This window comes from Arachis stenosperma, chromosome 6 (genome assembly GCF_014773155.1).
Source record: "Arachis stenosperma cultivar V10309 chromosome 6, arast.V10309.gnm1.PFL2, whole genome shotgun sequence".
Classification (NCBI taxonomy): domain Eukaryota; kingdom Viridiplantae; phylum Streptophyta; class Magnoliopsida; order Fabales; family Fabaceae; genus Arachis; species Arachis stenosperma.
Window position 1 is genome coordinate 107245462 of NC_080382.1, and position 7037 is coordinate 107252498.

Here is a 7037-nt window from a genome sequence, read left to right on the forward strand (position 1 = left end):
TAAAAACTACTCCATATCCAACTGCAGAAAACACTTGAGTTAGCCATCTTTCCAGAATTCCAGCCAGCGATGTGGTTTCGAAGGCAGCAACCATCACAATTTACCTTCAGACTACCCTCATTTGGTGGAATCCATCGATTAACTGAGGTGTGACTAGAATCTAGATGAATGAATAGCCTCTAACCGAAGAACATTACAGTCTTCTGCCAAACGGGTTGCTTTCAGACTCACCTCATAAGACGACACTTACTTGTTATTGAAGATGACATCATTATGTGCTAGTTATATGTTCTAAATGGATGCTACAAAGAGAACACATCTATCGTTGCCAATCCCACTCTTAAACCATTCTTCAAAACGCCGCTGTTGCAAGAAATGACCATCTATAAAACCCAACATCCCCCACACTTCCAAAGCATACTGACAATCTCTTGGGCAAATCTCGACTAGTCCCCAAGTTAAACGAGTTATTCCGTTTTTATTTTTCCTTTAAAAAAAAAAAACCACTAGGATGAGAGAGAGATATGCGTCGTGCAAACTCAAATAAATAATAAAAGTGATTAATAAATATGGTAAAAATAATTTTAAATAAATAAGCATTGATACGAATAAAAAAAATTATATCTTGAAAGGTATATTTCTTGAAACCACGGAAGTACACATGAAAATATAAATTGTGAATCTATGAACCTTCAACCAAACTTTTATGAAAAATAGTTATTTGTATACTCTCTAAGATTACCTTTGCTAATTTCTACTTCAAAAATAATTATAGCGTCATATATTTATATTATGAACTATTTGACAAGTATAAATAAATTACATTTTTCATTGGATATAATTAAAATATAAATATTAAAATAAAATACAATATTAAATAACTACTTGAACCGATTTAAATATTAGTTTTTAAGCTAGCAATTACTATTTTAGTTGATCTTATATTAAAAGCTAGGTATTATTATTAAAGTATAAATACAAGTAAAATCAAATAAGAATTTTTTTATTGTAAGTATATTTGTTAGTAATTCTACATATAACATTTTTTATTCCCTTATTTTCACTATTACTTCTTAATTTGATTTGTAAAGATTGAATATAAGTTGTAATTTCATCCAATATTATTATAATTATTTTTTAGAATAATTACTCAAATCAGTTTTCAAAAATTTTAAAAGTGAACATTTTAATCCTAAAAAAAATTAATACACAAATATCTCTAAAGTTTTATTCTGATAGATAAATTAGCTCTAATTCATTTTTTGACAAAGTAATTATTCAAATCAATCCCCAAAAATTTTAAAAGCAAACATTTTATTAGTTCAAAAAAATTAATACACAGATCAATTTTCAATATTTTTTTCATTAGACATAACAGTCCTCCATCCAAAAAAATAAAATTATTATTATTATTATTATTATTAATTACACAATAATACTATACCATAATTTTTTGTATTTTTGGACAAAAATAATGATAAATTTATTCATTAGATTCTTATGTATATATTTATAATATAAAAAGTATATATATAGTCACTCAACAACAACAACAACAACAACAACAACAACAACAACAACAATAATAATAATAATAATGAAATAGCTATGAGAGAGCGAGAGAACGTGAAGGGGGGGGGGGGGGGGGAACACTAGCGGTAATCGAAGTAGGAATGATCCTAGAATTTGGAATAGAGAAGTATATCAACGGTTGGAACATGACTCTTTCTCTGTGTTTGTGGATAATCTTCCGAAGGATATCTCAAGAAGGGAATTGTATCACTTGTTTTACTGGACGGGAAGGATTAACGACATCTATCTATGCAGAAAATGAAAGAGTGGAATGATTTATCTGTTTGCTTTTGTCCGGTACACGACCAAAGGAGGTGCGCTGAAGGCCATTGCAGAGATGAATCAGTGGAGACTACGAGGGAAGGTAATTACTGTTGGAGAAACTAAGTTTAGAAGGCAAGGGGAGATGAGGGATCGACCGGTGAATGTCGAACTAAGGTGCAAATAGGGAGGAGGGCCAGGGGAATCTTATCGTGGGAAAAAGGTGGCTACAACTGAGCCAGGAGTCGTGAGAAAGCCGGTGCAGGAACAAACGGCAATCAATCAGGGTCGGGCTGATTCGAAGAGACTTGAGGTGCCTATAGTCGAAGCAAATATGGAATGGTTGGGGAGAAGTTTGGTGGGGAAAACATTAAAACCTTTGGACCCAGCATTGCTGAAGAAAACAGTGAGGGCAAATATGCCGCACATTGTGGATGTAAGGGAGATCGGGGCGTCGAAAGTGCTGCTAACCTTTGATACTGTTCAACATGCGGACGAAGCGTTTGATATCAAACTGGATACTTTGTTGCGTTTATTCCATAAGGTATGGCGTTGGGGGGAGTCAGACCGGTGTGACACTCGAGAAGTGTGGCTCGAATGCTATGGGATCCCACTACATGTATGGTTGCCGGATACAGTTAAAGCTATTGGAGGACAGTGTGATGTGCCGACAAGGAAGGTGCTTCTTTCAGAACTGGACGGGTCCGAGTGGAGACGGGGGTGTTTGATATCATTCGAGAGTGGGTTCAACTCTCGGTTGGGAATTCTGTTTTCGGAGTTTTTGTGAAGGAGGTGGGCTTAGAGGTGTCTGAGGCAGACAGTGTGGAAGAGAGCCCCCTAGTCTGTGATGGGAATAGCACCGTGGGAAGACAGGAAAGTGTCCCGACGATGGTGCCGGTGCCATGGGATCCAGCGGCGGCTCTGGTTGAAGGTGGGGCAACGGTGGCTGAGTCCGCCAAGGATAGAATAGTCATTAAGGATGTGCTTTTGAATGATATGAACGTTGAATATTTGAATTTCAAAAACGGGTTGAATGTACCTGATTCAGTTAGCAGTACCAAGAAAGAAAGAGAAGAGGATTCTAAGGGGCTGGAGGGGAATAATGAGATGGAGTCTGAGAGAACCGTGACACAGGTCTGTGGTACTGGGGGAGGAGGGTTTATGGAAGGACATGCTAGGTGTAACAAAGTTGGGCAGGATGGCATTTATCATGTGGGCGACCCTTTGTATCCCCATGATAGGAAAAGGAATGTAGTGGGGGTTAAATTGGGCTTGGCGTGCAGTGGCCCAATGATAAATGAAATTTAGCATGTCGATTTAGAATTCAATGATGAATACGATCGTGAGTATAGTCTAATCGACACTTAAACTTCGCATCAAACAATCCTACAATCTATAACCGAGAGTACTAGTCTCCCGAGTCGTCCTCCCTTGGAATTGCTAGAGCATGCATCTTATTGATTAGGAAGCCTTGTTATGATTCTTTGAAGGTTTTAGCAAAAATAGAAAACAAACAATCAATTCTTAAAAGACTTGGCTTAGGGTTGGCATTAGAAATTCTATCCTTATAGTTCCTTCAATGATGACAACAATTAGGCCTTGCTTCATTTAGTTAACCCCTAGACATAGAGGAAAGTCAAATGAGAGTAATTAACTTGAGTCACAAGTCCTAGCTTTACCTTATGGAAATCTAGCTTTAGTGCACTCCAAGTCAATTAGCAATCCCTAATTCCAAATCAACAATTGACACAACTATTCAACTTCTTCTAATGGCCGAAACCCTATGCCAAGTAAGAAACTTTTACTCCATAACTAGTGTTGGCATTTTATCAAACATTTGATGAGCAAGAGTGAAAGTCATAGTAAGAATGAGGAGGAAGTAGAATTAAAAGTATTTCAACACAAGGAACTAACAACAATTAACAAAGAACAACAATGGAAATGAGATTCTAAAGGAATTGACAAAATTCAAAACTACAAAATTGAATCTAAGATCTATGAGAATTTAGCAATTACAAGCACTAATTGAGATTGGAGAAGAAGATCTATGACATGAACAAAGTGAATTGAGAATTGCAATGGATCTCACCAAAGAGTGATTGAAAATTCAGAAATTGGATGAAGATGAACCCTAATGAAAGCTTGGAATCTCTCTCTCCTTCTCCAAGAGTGTAACTAACTATCTCCAAAATATCTAGAATCTAGAAAAATGAGCAAAAGTCCCTTAACCCTTGTTTCTTTGGTCTTCTTAAGCTTTTCCCGCCAAGGCACTTCCCCAAGATGGGATCCTCAACTGCCTCCACGCCCAAGTCACGTGGCTCTTTAAAAAATCACATTCGAACATCGGCGCGCACGCGTAATGTACGCGTGCGCGCCACTGGGGCATCTTGTAATGTGCGCGGAGGCGTAATGTACGCGTGCGCGCCCATGAAGATCATGGCCTAGCCGCTACGCAAGCCGGCTCGTGGCTTGGCTCTTGGCTTCGACTTCTAGCTGCTCAATCCACGCGGACGCGTCAAGTGCGCGCACGCGCCCTTGCTGAGGTTTCCAAAGCTCAATTCTCATGCTCCCTTCCTTTGCGCCCGTTCTCCTTCTCTCTTCCGGTCCATCCCTGCCCTATATTCTGAAACCACTTAACACACAAGTTACGGTATCGAATGGCACCAAGAGAAGATTAGAAATGTATCTAATTTAGTGCAAAATAAGCATGTTTTCATCCATGAGGAAAAATTAGGAAAGGAACACAAAGTCTTGTATTTTCATGTAGAAAGCGTGTGGAATCATTGATAAAACCCCTGAAATCAACACAAGATAAACCCTCAAAATGGGGTTTATCAACCTCCCCACACTTGGATTCTAGCATGTCCTCATGCTTAGAGAAATGCAAAAGAAACGCAAAAGACCGAAGGATCATAAAGACATAAGACTCATAAAGGGCAACCTACTTACATGAATGCAACTACGACTATTGCTAATATCTACTTGGTTAGGAACAAATCAACCTTCCTATGATATATGTAAGCATATGGGATACGATGGTGGTCAATATATAGGACTTACCAATTTCAAGCATCAAGTGCAATATATGCAACCTTGCATGAAGAACGCTCGTGAGAGCCGGGAATCATGAATTAGAGCCTTCGAACCCTCACCGGAAGTGTTTGCACTCTAGTCGCTCGGTGTTTGGGGTTGATTCACTCAATTCTCCCCTAATCATGCTTTCCAAGATTTGTTTTTCATCTAACAATCAACAATTATTCAATGTATGCATACAATTATCATGAGGTCTTTTCTTTAGGTTGTAATGGGGCTAGGGTTAAGGTAGGATGCATATTTGGTCAAGTGAGTTTGAAGTTTGAATCTTTGATAAGCTTAGACTTCCCACCTAACCTATGACATCCTATACAATTAAGTTCTAACCTAACTACCCATTCTTCATCTTTCCACATACTCATGCATTCCCTTTTCATTTCACAACACATATGCATTGACTTTTATTTGAGCACTATTTTGGGGCATTTTTTTCCTTTTTAATTTCTTTCCCTTTTTTTTTTCATATTGTTTGTTTTTTTTTCTTTTCCTTTTCTTTTTCTTTTTCTCTCTCTTTTTTTTTCTATATACAAGAGCATCAATGCATAAGGTTTTACAATTGATCAATACATGAGCATGTACCCAATTTCCAATAATTTCAGTAAAAATACAAAACTACCCTTTTGTTCACCCAATGTCCTAAGGTTCCCACACTTGAATGATACTCACACACACTAGCCTAAGCTAATCAAAGATCCAAATTAAGGACATTTATTGTTTTTCGCTTTAAGGCTTGTAATGTGCTAAGTTGAGAACAAGTGGGTTAAGCGTAGTCTCAAATTTGGCTAACAAGGAAAAATAAGAGGCAAGGCTATTTGGTGCGTGGGCTAGTGAAATGATGGCCTCAATCATATAAATGTATGAATACAAGGAATAATGGACATATAGACTCAAACAAAGCAAGGATCACACTCATAGAGAGAAAATAATTGCACACAAGAAGGACAGTAGGTGACTATAAGATGTAGCCACAAAACAAGGCTCAAAGCTCACTAGCTTGTGTTCTTAACTCAAAATCCATGTTCCAAAATATAATTCTTCATGCAAATTTGGCATCAAAATATTTAAAATTGGCAATGCCACGGTTGCCCCAAAGTATTGGTTTCCTAAGAAAGAGTTTCATTGTTCCAACCAAGTAAACTTATCATGCAAATGGTGTCAAATAAGACCTAATCATGCAATCTATCCTAATTACAAAGGAGTTCAAAGAACGAAAATTTATTCGGGTGTTACCTACGGAGATCGGTCGGCCGACTTCCCCACACTTAAAACTTAGCACGGTCCTCCGTGCTATAGGTTAGGCGCAATGGGTGGTCGAGTCCCGAGTGTCCCTCATCTCCAATGTCATCGCTATCTCCGCTTGAAGTTGCGGTGGATGTGGAGATATCTGGTTCCTCCATAGGTGGGGTGACTACGCTTAGAAGTTTCTTCACGTGAGCATATCGGCGTTGGTTATGCCTCTCATAACGGTCCAACTTCTTGTGAAGGTCTTCAAGGCGTTGGGTTGCTGATTTTTGTGGTGTAGATGATGTGGTGGTGTTGCGAGTTGGTGTGGGTAGTCCAATGTCCTTGGTGAATTCCGGAGGCTTGAGGCATCTCTTGGTCGGAATAACATCGCCCTCGACCGGAATTGAGGTTCTCCTATCCTTAGCCTCTCGGTGGACGCCGGCCATTGCAACTAATTCGGTCACCATAGCAGGGAATGGTAGATTTTCCTTGGCATGAATGCGCCCCATGGATTGGCGAATGGCATGCGAAATGTCGATCGGCTTCTCGGTTAAGATGCACCATATCAATAATGCAAGCTTGGCGGTAATGGATGACCCATGGGTGCTCGGGAGCACGTAGTGAGCCAGAATTTGGGCCCATGCCGTGGCTTCTTGAGTGAGGTAGCGGGCATCTAAACCCTTTGGTCTTTGCTTTATGGTCCCCCAAATCCAACATGCGTCGGGGAAAGCAATTACGCAGAGGATCGTGCTCCAATCGAACGCACGGTCATCGCATGCAGTCAAGACTTCTTGATAGGCATCATATCCATCCGTTAACGGCCCAATCCCAAGTACTTCTCGGATGGTTTCCACTGTGACTGACACTTGCTTTTGGCGCACAAATAT